This window comes from Erythrolamprus reginae, chromosome 6 (assembly GCF_031021105.1).
Source record: "Erythrolamprus reginae isolate rEryReg1 chromosome 6, rEryReg1.hap1, whole genome shotgun sequence".
In the NCBI taxonomy this organism is placed as follows: domain Eukaryota; kingdom Metazoa; phylum Chordata; class Lepidosauria; order Squamata; family Dipsadidae; genus Erythrolamprus; species Erythrolamprus reginae.
In genome coordinates, this window is record NC_091955.1 from 79,679,812 (window position 1) to 79,693,145 (window position 13,334).

Consider the following 13,334-nt stretch of genomic DNA (forward strand, 5'->3'; position numbering starts at 1 on the left):
AAATGTGATTGTGCCACTTCTTTTACAATGCAGAAATGTTTGAGGAAGCTTATATATAAATTGATATAAATAAGACCAGGGAGATTCGACAGAAAAAAACATATAACACTTCCCTGGTACAAAGCTGTAAGGATGAGATCCTGTGGCCTAGAGGTTAATTCTCTGCCTTATGGCTACAGGTTCAAATCTTAGTGAGGGTTTGGCTAGTTGATGAGAGGAAACAATCTCGAAATAGATCTATATTAGTCTCCTTTCATTTTCAATTCAGGAAAAATATGTAACAGACAGGGAGACAGACAGACTTATTTAAATCAATTTTTTGCTGCAGAAGATGCATTAGGGCTTATTTTCAGGGAAACATGGTATTAAATGTGTCCATCTGGCCAATGATCTTAACTGGGGTTTATTTGAATACTGAAAAATCATGCTATGGCTTATTTTCCAATTGGGTATGCTTTCAGGGAAACATGATATATATACTGTATGAAAATGAAACCTTGAAGATTAGAAATTTCCAATACTCCAGTCATGATAAAGTCAAAACAATCAGTTATAATTTACAAATACAAATTAACATGATGTAACATACTAAGGACATTAAATTTGGATGAGATACTAAAGTTATTTTACTTATTTTATAGATGTGCAAAATGGCAATGCACATGTAGAAATACGTAAATGGTATGGATAAATTTTGCCCATTGAATTTAAAGTCTACTAAAACAAAGTATGTTAAATCAAAGCTTTACTATTACTGGAATAAACAGAATCAACAAAATGTTTAACTGTATGTGATGGTGTTTGCCATCAGACTCAGCTGTAATAAATAAATAAAATACAGGCTAAAGAATGTTTCATAACTTAGATGTAATCACTGAGAAGTCGGGTACAAGACAGATAAACAAACAAATAGATAACACAAGTGTTAATTTGACAGTGTCCATGAGTAAAGTACTTATATATCATCGTTGCACTAGACAAGCAAGTGATGCTTAGATGCGGTTCTATAGTCATCTCCAATAATGGTGTCATTAAACCATTCCGCAGTAGCTGATAATCTGCCCCTTTCTGAGTTTTAACATTATTAAAAAGACTGAATGTTCACGGTGATCCAGTAGGCGTTCAAAATTGAAAACACAGGAGCTTTCATTATCTTTCATGCACAAATGTATACATGTACCTATGTGTATGTGTGTGTGTAGGGGGGACAAACTAGATTATAAATTAAGGTGGTGTTCTTTAATTGCAATTTAAACCATAGACAATATGCTAAACTCAACCACAGTACATTTCCTTATTTAAGGAACGAGATTTGCCCTCAGGTGTAACATCCTTCTACATATGATAAGGGCTCCAGCTGCAACCATTAAATTCTGTGTCTGCCTGTAATAAAACCTTTCTAATGCATGATTTAATTATGGATGAGAAGACAGACCTGGCTCGCATTACTGAAACCTGGGTGGGGAAGATACTGTAAATGGGAGTTCCCCTTTTGGAAACCTGCCTGTGTAGGTTTGAGGTTTCACATTAGCCAAAGGGCTAGCGTTAGTCAAAACAAGGTGGGGGTGGCATCTCTTGAAGCCATAATATTCTACTGGCATCAAATGTTGCTGCTCTGCAGATAAATAGATATGAGGTTTTGTACATCTGGACTGAAGGGGCCATTTGGTTTGGTGGTTCTTATACTGTTACACCTATTTGTGCAGCAGCATCCATGCTAATCAACCTGAGTTTTCACAACTGGTACAACATGCTTTCCCTTTGTAAAAGGTCTAGAGCAGTCCAGGATTTCATGGTTGCCAGGGACATAGAAACATAGAAGACTGATGGCAGAAAAAGACCTCATGGTCCATCACCTAGTCTGCCCTTATACTATTTCCTGTATTTTATCTTACACTGGATATATGTTTATCCCAGGCATGTTTAAATTCAGTTACTGTGGATTTACCAACCACGTCTGCTGGAAGTTTATTCCAAGGATCTACTACTCTTTCAGTAAAATAATGTTTTCTCATGTTGCCTTTGATCTTTCCCCCAACTAACTTCAGATTGTTTCCCCTTGTTCTTGTGTTCACTTTCCTATTAAAAACACTTCCCTCCTGAACCCTATTTAACCCTTTAACATATTTAAATGTTTCAATCATGTCCCCCCTTTTCCTTCTGTCCTCCAGACTATACAAATTGAGTTCATTAAGTCTCTCCTGATACGTTTTATGCTTAAGACCTTCCACCATTCTTGTAGCCCGTCTTTGGACCCGTTCAATTTTGTCGATATCTTTTTGTAGGTGAGGTCTCCAGAACTGAACAGAGGGACAATTATATACCTGATTCAACTTATTGAGCAGTTAATGTATATGAAGGCAGATGTGAGATAATTTGAAAATGGGATGCACAGATCTTTGCTCCCTATCATGGCCTACTAATTCTGTTTCCTATAGAGTTCAAAGATCTGTTAGATTCAGTTAGATTAACAGTTGGAAGGGACTTTGTAGGTCATCTATTCCATCCAAGTAGGAAACTCTACACCAGTGATGGTGAACCTACAGCATGCAGAACCATATCTGCTGGCACGCGAGCCATTGCCCTAGCTTAGCTCCAGCACACATGTGGTACTAAACAGCTGATTTTCAACTCAGGAGAGGCTCCAGGAGGGCATTTTCAGTTTCCGGGGAATGGAGGAGGGAATTTTCACTCTCCCTAGGCTCTAGGGAAGCCTCTGCAGCCTGTGGAGGGCAAAAAATGGGTCTACCAGGCCCACCGGAATTCAGGAAATGGGCCATTTCTGGCCTCCAGAGGGCCACCAAGGGGGCAGGGGAAGCCATTTTGCCCCCCAAGATATTGAATTATGAATGTGGGTAGAACACATGTGCAATAGCACATATGCACTTGCTTTCAGCACCTGAGGAAAAACAGGTTAGTCATCACTGCCCTACATCATTCCTGACAAATGATGGCCCAATCTCCTCTTGAAAGCCTCCCGTGATGAAGCTCCCACAACTTCCGAAGGCAAGCTGTTCCATTTGTTGATTGTTCTCAATGTCAGAAAATTTCTCCTTATTTCTAGGTTGAATTTCTCCTTAATCAGTTTCAATCCATTATTCCTTGTCTGGCTTTCAGAGGCCTTGGAAAATTGCAATTTATTGAAGAGCTCAGGTAGATGAAGAAATAGAGGAAACATAGAAGAAAAAATAGAAGAGCCAAGGTGGCGCAGCAGGTAGAGTGCTGTACTGCAGGCCACTGAAGCTGACTGTAGATCTGAAGGTCAGCGGTTCAAATCTCATCACCGGCTCAAGGTTGACTCAGCCTTCCATCCTTCCGAGGTGGGTAAAATGAGGACCCGGATTGTGGGGGCAATATGCTGGCTCTGTTAAAAAGTGCTATTGCTAACATGTTGTAAGCTGCCCTGAGTCTAAGAAGAAGGGCGGCATAAAAATTGAATGAATGAATGAATGGATGAATGAATGAATGAATGAATGAATGAATAAATAAATAAATAAATAAATCTAGAACACTGCTGGTTCTAAATCAGAAGTGTCAAACTAGCAGCCCACGGGCTGGATGCGTCACATGTAGGCCACGCCCACCCCAGCTCTCTAAATGAGAAAAACATCACCAAACTTCACATGATGGCAACGCAGTGTTGCAAGTTTGACACATGTGTTCTAGAGCACCAGGTCTGGCCAGATAATTGTATGAGCTCATCTTTGAGCCCAAACAGTAGCACTGATCAAAACTGTCCTTTTAGTCTCATTCCATTTAGGAAAAAAAATATGTGCAAAGTCCACCTGAAAGACTATTGTTAAGAATTCTCAAAGCATTCGACAGATAAAACAGTCCATATTCTAGGGGAGCTGGACTCTACATGGATAACACCAATGGGGATGACTGGGAACACACCTTGTAAAATTATCTAAGATTATTTTGAGTCTGTAAATCCCAAAGAAGTAGACAGGTCTCTTTGCAGTTTTAGCTTGGCTGCTTCTTACTTGAATTAGGGCCGTGATGGTGAAGCTATGGCACGCGGAGGCTTCTCCGCCTGCATGTGAGCCATCATCCAGCTGAGCTCCACTATGCATGCTCACATGCGCCTCCTGCCACCCAACAGATTTTCTGATCCCTGAAATGCTGCTGTTTAATCAAAATGCAGTTAAAACACTACACAAAGCCATCGAGAATACAATTATATTCAACAAGAACCGGAAGTGTCTCACAGGAGCAGAGAGAGGTAAATTTTAGAGAGGCAGGAAACGCATCACTGAACAATGGAGGTGAATGCTAGAGAGGACTAAAGCTGCATACAAGGTCGATATAAAACCTGTAACAACATGGGCATGCACGGGGGGAGTGGAGGGGAGTGTGGCTCCACCCCCGTGCCCCTTTGTGTGTCCCAGGAGGCTTCAGGAAGGCCTACTCATGCCCAAAATGAGGTGCAGGGGGATCACATGTGCATGCACAGAAAGTGGGGCATGCCTTGTATTATGGGTGTGGGAATGCACATTCACCCTATCCTGCGCACAAACAACCTTTTGGCACGTGAGGACAAAAAGGGTTGCCATCACTAGATCAGGGATATTTGCTTTATTGAATATACTGAGGTATTTTTGCTGCACAGACCACACAAAAAAAGTGAAAGGACTGGTTCTTGGTTTAATAAAGACTCAACCGACCATTATGCAAACAACCAGCTGCTGTTTCCCCATTATCAGGAAAGAGAGCTAATAATCTTAGAGCTGGGTGAAAGAAAGTTTCTGTGTAATATATCCAGGCCTGCAAGGAAAATTCGAATACATTCTAACATATATTAGTTCTAAATTAATAATACTTCATGGCCTATAATTCTAGTACTGTTATTCCTTTAATTTTAATAAATCTTATTTAAAAGAATTTGTAAGAATTATGCTTGGAGGGGGAAAAAAGTTTTGGTTTTAGAGAGCTGCAAAATACCTGACAAAACCGCCGGCGACCTTACCAGCCGGCGCGGAGTTGCGGCGTGGTCGGGGGAAGGAGGCCGCCATGTTGGAGGCGGAGCCGGCGGCCCCACGTCATCCCCGGGGGCCGCAGTGACATCGTTTGGCCGGGCGAGAGTGAGGCAGCCCTATAAAAGGGGCTGCCTCGTGGCGTAGTTTCTCTCGCCCGGCAGTTGTGAGACACCCGCCCACCCTCCCTCTGTTACAGGGTGCATATGATGGGTCGCCCAAGGTAGGGCCGAGTAGGAATTTTTTGCAGCCACAGTGAATTGGCCGAACTGTGGTTGTTTTTTCGCCTGCTCCACTCTGTGCGTGGGAGTTGTGGTTAGGGGGTGGACTCACCGACTAGTGCCCCCCCCCTCAAGGTCACTGGGGGGGGACGGCCGATTGGGGGCGGAAATGGGCGTAAGCAACTGTGTGATCTCCTTTAGGGGCACCTCTGCTGAGGTGTGGGGGGATCTCCTTCTCGGATTACAGGGCTCGACCGGCCTGGGTTCGGTGAGGGAGGTCCCTCCTGTGGCTCGCTGCATGGAGATTATCAGAGACCAGTGGCGAGCCATCCCACACGCCATGGGGGCGTGGCAAGGGGCAGGGGGCAGGGGTAATTTTACCATGACCCTGCACCCAGGCTTGGAGCTTTCGCCCTAGAAGTTGCTCAGTTGAGTTTGGTTGGAAAGTTAACTCCGCCCCCATTTGATTTATGCACCACTGCAGGTCACGTGGGCTTATTTGGTTAAATAGTTAATTCAAGTTGGTTTTAATAAAAGTGACCCTATTTATACCCATTCCTTGTGTCCGACTGTTACTCCGACTGCGCCGCAACATGGATGCACACCTGTCTACTGAAAAAGATGCAATGGTGAGCAGTAAATTATAATTACAATGAAACAGTTCAAAAGAAGTGTCTGTCCCTTCCACCATCCCTCTGTGTTTAGGGGGGTGGGGTGGGATATTTATTTGATTTATGTAAACTGGAATTAAATTTTCTGGAAGAAAAAATGGCAGTCCCATATATGTTGTTTATTACATTTTGAAGGCTAGAAATGAGGAAGACTTACCAAAAGCCAAATGGTGTTTAGTAGATGCCTACTACTTGAAAGAAGACAAATCTAAATAGAATATTTATATTACATATTTATATTATTATATTATATATACGTAAGGGGCGTACATAAGTGCACCAGTGTGCCTTTCGTCCCCTGTCCAATTGTCTCTCCTTTATCTCATATATCTTTTCTTCCTTTCATACATCTTCTCCTTTATTTTTATATCTTTTCTTCTATCCTTTTCTTTACATATATTACTACATGTCTATTCTCTTCAATGTGTATTGTGTATTGCACAAAATAAATAAATAAATAAAATAAATAAAAATAGAATATTAAAGCAAAGAGGTATGAAAATAATATTGAGCTAGTACAGTTCAGATTAAGATTCTTCTTGTTATGTCTGTGATCATTCGATAAGAGGCCAATTCTGATTGGTCCCGAAGCAGCAAGTTGCCGCCAAAACAAACGGCTGTCAAAAGTTCCCGCATTTGTAAAAGGTATAAATAGAGCAGCGGCTTAGCCACTGCTCCGTTGTTGGTTTTCAGTCAGAGTGAAGTAGTTTGCTGTCGTGCACTGTTAAAATAAAAAGAGCTGAAGGAATCCAGTCTCCTGACTACTGATTTAACAGTGGCGACGAGGTGCTTGAACCTCGCTGAGCGAAATGAACTCCATTATGGCTCAGGCACCCGCCTTCTACGACCCTGATCTTGAATCATGGACATCATATATGTCGAAACTTCACATTTTTCTCCAAGCAAGCAACCTCCATGACGCGGAGGATGATCGGAAGCGGGCAATCTTCCTGAACTATTGTGGACCCACCATCAACAGTCTGGCCACCACTCTGGTCGACCCAGAATCCATGGAGACTGTCGTATGGTCCACACTGCAATCCAAACTAGCTGCTCAATTCCAACCTATGACTCCCACGCGTGTGAGCCGTCACCAGTTCGCACTCATGCGGCAAGCCGAGGGAGAATCCACAACCGACTTCGCAACCCATCTCCGCACTCTCCTTGTGAAGTGCAAATTCAAAGACCCAGAAGCTCAGCTCGTTGACTACTTGATCTTCGGCATGAGCAACATAGCCCTGCAGAAAAAATATCTCATCAAGGACGCCACTTTACAAGATGTCCTCAAAGCCAACAAAGCCGCTGAGATCTCTGATGCCTCAGCAGCCGAAATCAAGCGTCCTGCTCCAGCTGTCAACCACCTCCCAGATGACATTGACTGGCCACCTGAAGCTTCAGACAACGTGCAGCATGAGCCGCAGAGCGATGAAGACACCTGTCTCCAGATTCACCGAGCCAATGACTCCGATCCCCGCAATCCTCGCAGAAGCACCAGATGCAACAGATGCAATGGGAATCACACCCACGCAAGGGGCCCCTTCCAAGATTCTTACTGCCGCCGTTGTCAAAGGAAAGGCCACATCACAGAAGCTTGCCACATGATCCTGTCCAGCAATTTTTACCCGGCCACCCAGCGCCCACCAGTTGGACCACCAGAAAAGCTGAATGAAAAAAAAAATGATGTATTTGAATTGTGCTGGAGAAAAAATATTCTAAATATCTTGTTGACAAGAAGAATCAATTCATAACCACATGGAATGCAGTTGGCCTGCTTACTGGAAGTACTATTAATGAAGCTAAAACTCACAGTAAATATTTTGGGCACATTATACAAAAGCAACACTCTCTGGAGAAGGCCTTGATGCTTTTAAAACAACAACAACAACCCAAGACCATCAGAAAATCAAAGTGACCAAGTACTATCACTGATGAACCAAGAACCTTGCAAGTACTCAAAGATGCAATTACTGACGACCATCCTGGTAAAATGAGGTCCACATCACAGGGGGGGGGGGGGTGTCATAAGTGATTGGAAGATTTTGCACTGTCCCAACATCTATAATCAAAATGAACTCTTTAGTGCACTAAAGAAGGCACTAAAGACCACTAAAGAAGGACAATCAACTACAGGTATTCTCATTTAACAACCACAGGCTATTCTGTGGTTATTTCAGACAGCCACTTCTGTTTCCAATTTCACAGTGGAAGAAAAAATGCCCACCAGGTTTTCTGCACTTTTAATAATCCAATGTTATTAACAAAAAAAAAAATGCTTCCAGAGTTTTCAGCAAACAAATGTTGGCCACCCAAACAACCTAGTCATATTGGATTATTTGCTGCATACAAAGATGGACTTGAGAAAGAGATCACTCAATTGAGTATGTTGTGTATAATGTATCTTTTAAAGGATGAGGCTGGTAAATAAGAACCAGTCTTTGGAGAGGGGAGGCATACAAATCTAATAAATAAAAAAATAAATTTCCCAAGCTGGAGAAAGCTGTTATTCAAACTTATCTCAGAAGAATTCTACCAAGGATCCATTAATTTGAAATGGTGGGAAGGATGAATCTTAAAGTATTCTATCTCTGGAATCCTCCCCGCCCCCAATTTCTATTCTTATTCTACAGTCTTGAAATTTCCTAGGAGTCTCTGAGACATATTACAAAAGATGTGAGACAATCACTGCAGTAATACAATCAATAGTATTACCAAGTCATGCCTCATTTTTGTAAGTTTTCTCTTAGCACGCTAACAAAGGCACAGCTAGAGAGAAAACATTACATTAGCTATTTCTCAGTTTCCTGGTGAAATCAATAATTATTCAAACTTTTCCTGCATGTAAAAGGTTTGGGCATTTTTAATTTTAATGAGCACTTAAGCCCTGACAAGAGTTTTTGTTTTTAAAAAGCTTACAGCTCTGTATATTTCAAGGTTTAGCAATATAAAAGAATAAATACATAAATGGAATAACCCAAGGACTCGTCACAAAGCTATCTTTTATTAATGAGTCTTAACATTAATGGCATCTTTTTTTAAATAATATGGATATACAGTGATCCCTCGATTATCACGAGGGTTACGTTCGAAGACCTCTCGCGATAATCGATTTTCCGCAGTATAGTGGTGCGGAAGTAAAAACACCATCTGCGCATGCGCGCCCTTTTTTCCATGGCCGCACATGCACAGATGGTGGAGCCGGGGAGCAATGAAAGTGCAGAAGCCGACAAAGATTGCTTTGAATGTCGGCTGCCCCCGCCCCCCCCAGCGCGTCTGGCGCCCTCGCCGCTACCGCCCGCCCGCTGCTCGCCACTCGCCCGCCCGCCCGATCCACCCCTCTCACCGGCTTTCGGACATGGGTCCTCCTGCAGCAGCGCTGCCGAGCAGATCAGCTGCTGGACGGCCGAAGAAACCTTCCCTGGGTCTTCCCCGCCGCCCACGCAAAGGGGAAACCCCGATCTTCGGCTCCTCGCTGCTGCCCGCCCGCCGCTCGCCCACCCGCCGCTCGAGAGCAAGAGGGGGAGAGATAGAGAAAGAGAGAGAAGGAAAGAAAGAGATGAGAGAGGGAGGAAGAGAGTGTGAGAGAGGAAGAAGCAAGATAGAGAAAGAGAGAGAGAAAGAAAGATGAGAAAGGAAGGAAGAGAGTGACATCATCGGGTGGGAAAAACCGCGGTATAGCAAAAAAACCCGTGTTAATTAATATTTTTTGAAAAACCGTGGTATAGTGTTTCGCGATAATCGAGATCACCAAAATCAAGGGATCACTGTAATCAAATATATAAATTTGTAGTATTTACATAAGAGTGACTACATTTAACACTGAATAGAGTACTTGTGTTTGTCATCCCTGGCACTCCCTCCACTTCTTTCTAGCGTATTCCCGCAAGTGCAGGGACCAATTTTCAGATCATTGAATGCCACTTTGCACAATCAGGTGGGTCTCCAGGGCACAGGCCCATGGCTTGCATATCTACGTGGATGGTGTATTGCAATATCTGTTTTGGACACCTGCGAGGCCGCTGGCCATTGACTTCTAGTTGGTAGACAGTCTTGGCAACAGTGGAAGGTGCTGCTCTCAGGACATGTCCACACCAGCGGAGCGGCCTTCTCTCATCTTCTCTATAATTGGTACCACACAGTCAAATGGTGTCATTTGTGAAAACAACAAAGCTCTAAAATACATAACGACCTAAAAAGCCATACGTACACATAGTCATTTCTAATTCCAGGCCTGTTGGTGTTGTGTGTGTTCCCTGTCAGCCTTTAGAATGTTCAGACTCGGAAGATGGGGATGAAATAGAAGCTGTCAATTTACCTGATTTAAGAGATGCGGAGGGACTTAGTGAGGAGGAGGAAGCAGATCAGCCATCAGAGGAAAGCATACAGACAAACGTGTCTTCTGACAGTTCAAGTGTAGAAGACGTTCGGTGGATAAACCCAAAGTTCAGAAAGTTGCAGAAAAGAATGGAAGAAACTGGGGGGAAGAAGTTTTGATATGCTATTTTAGAGCGTGTAAGTTAATTAATTAATTACATCGCTTCCGGAATTGAATGGAAGGAGAAGAGCTTTCGTCAAAGTGAAATCAAGCCAAAATGGCGATTTTATCTTCGCTTTCTGATAAGTGAGTTTTCTATTTGCATTAGAGATAAGAAAATATTTCTAAGCAGACAGTTAGCTAATTAGAGAGATAAATAACCTTGTACCCAGTCTGAAAGAGTTGAAAGTATTTTTCTCCGTAACGGAACTGTAATTTACGAGGATTGAAGTGGAAGAAATAAAAGAAGTGTTATTTGTTTTTAATAATAATAATAATAATAATAATAATAATAATTATTATTATTATTATTATTATTATTATTATTATTATTATTATTATTATTAATTAGATTTGTATGCCGTCCCTCTCCGAAGACTCGAGGTGGCTCACAACAGTAAAAGGAAACTGTAACAATGGGACAAATCTAATAATAAAAAATATATAAAAAACCCAACAATTAAAAACCATACAGCACATACATACCAAACATGAAATATAAAAAGCCTGGGGGAGATATCTTAGTTCCCCCATGCCTGGCAATACAGTTGGGTCTTGAGTAACTTGCGAAAGACAAGGAGGGTCTTGGCAAAGATGGCGTTTTGAGGAGGGATGAGATTACTAAATATGCATTAACTATGAAATGATGTAGTTAGATTAATTAGGTGTTGTTTTTAAGAGATATTTCAAGTTATTAAATTTTATTGAACTAGATAATTATATAGATATATTTTGATTATTCAATTATTATTATTGAAATTATTGGGAAAGACAATGACAATGAAGTGATAAATATTTGAATAATAATTACGATTTGAAATGAAATATGATTATAATGTTAAGATGATTATTAATCAAAGATTTAAAATAATGGTTTAGTTAATTTTTATATTGTTATAATACTGGTATAATAATAGAGTTTGATTTTTTTGTTTATTTGGCTCCCCCCCCCCTTTCTTTTCTTTGCTCTTTTCTTTCCCTTTTTTAAACTATAATTTCTCTTTTTTATTATTTGTAGTTGATAGTCTTTTTTCTTGTAAGGGTTTTGGAGAATACATAAGGAGGAGTAGGTACTATGGCATATCTGAAGTATTAAAGGAAAAGGACATTATTTTAATAAGGTTTAAAAGAAATTAAGATTGAATTCAATTAGATGAAAATTAGATATCTAGATGACAAAAATAGAGGTCAAGGTTGTGGGGTGGGTTGGATGACACCAAAAGTAATTAATATGGAACAAACAACTTTTTTGGGGGGGAGATTAATTATAAATAATGTACTAACTCGACACTGTTTTTATTATATGAAAATGTTTTTAAATGTATTGAAGACGTTTGTGTGAAGAAAAAAAAAATCCCCCCAACACCACCCCCCATTTGTATTGGAAATAAATTCCAGAGAAAGAAGTATTCTAACTGATATTATAATTCAGGATATATTACAAGCACAAGATTGATTTTTTTCATTCAGAACTTGGATGAATATAACTTTACACATAAAACAAATGTCTGCTGCATATTGCATGGAAGTATTTGTTCTACCACAAAGGCTTTACTCTTGAGCTGATGTTAGTCTATGCTATATTGTGAGGTTTTTTTTAAAAAAAAAATGATAATAAAAACTAGATAAGCAAAGCAAATCTTGGTGGGGGAGACTACATGGATTCTAATTTCTCCCTTTTCATACATTTGCAAATTTGCAACAGAAACTTCAAGAAACTTTTTAGAGATGTGTGGACTTCAATTTCCAGCTCCTCATGCTTGCTGGGGGGGGGGGGATTTCCTGGGATTAGAGATGCTAAAAATGCTGAAATTGAAAAATATTACTTTATATATTTAGCCGTCCCTTAGAATCCAGGCTATAAGCGACCGTATTAGTCTTAAGGATTGCCACACTCCTCAACCTCATAAGTGCACTAGGGTGCCTTCCGTCCCGTCCAATTGTCTCTCCTATATTTTATATATCTTTTATCCCATTCATATATTTATTTATTTTATTTATTTATTTTGTCCAATACACAATGAGAGTTTTAGTGGGTGTGTATATATATGTATAGTTGTCAGCTAAAAAAACATTTGACATATACAGTGTTCCCTCGATTTTTGCGGGTTCAAACTTCGCGAAAAGTCTATACAACAGTTTTTCAAAAATATTAATTAAAAAAATACTTTGCGGGTTTTCCCCTACACCACGGTTTTTCCTGCCCGATGACAGCATATGTCATCGCCAAACTTGTCTGCCTTTAATAATTTTTTTTAAATAAACTTTAATAAATAAACATGGTGAGTAATAATCTAAATGGTTGCTAAGGGAATGGGAAATTGCAATTTAGGGGTTTAAAGTGTTAAGGGAAGGCTTGTGGCACTGTTCATAGCCAAAAATAGTGTATTTACTTCCGCATCTCTACTTCGCGGAAATTCGACTTTCGTGGGCGGTCTCAGAACGCATCCCCCGCAAAAATCGAGGGAACACTGTATATATATATGTCAAATGTTTTTTTAGCTGGAATTTTTTTTAAAATTAAGGGAGGCTAGGATGGTCCCATTTCGGCCTTGTTCTGGCCTCATCAGCTAGCCACACCCTTCCTTACTGGGATTCGATCTGGTGGACTCTGCCTTGTAAGGCAGAGAATTAACAGTTGAGCTATCAGACCTGATCCCTTCCAGCTCTGTACCAGGGAGGGGCTATATGCTTTTTTATGTCGGATCACCCTGGTATATTGAAGGAACGTCACAGCTCCTTTTTGCTTCTAGGCCCAACCCAGGACCATTTCAAGGCAGTTAATTTATTTATAGCCGACAACTATATTCTTTTATGTGTCAAATGTTTTTTTAGCTGGAATGTTTTTAAAATTAAGGGAGACTAGGATGGTCCCATTTCGGCCTTGTTCTGGCCTCATCAGCTAGGTGGAAGGGTGTGACTAGCTGATGAGGCC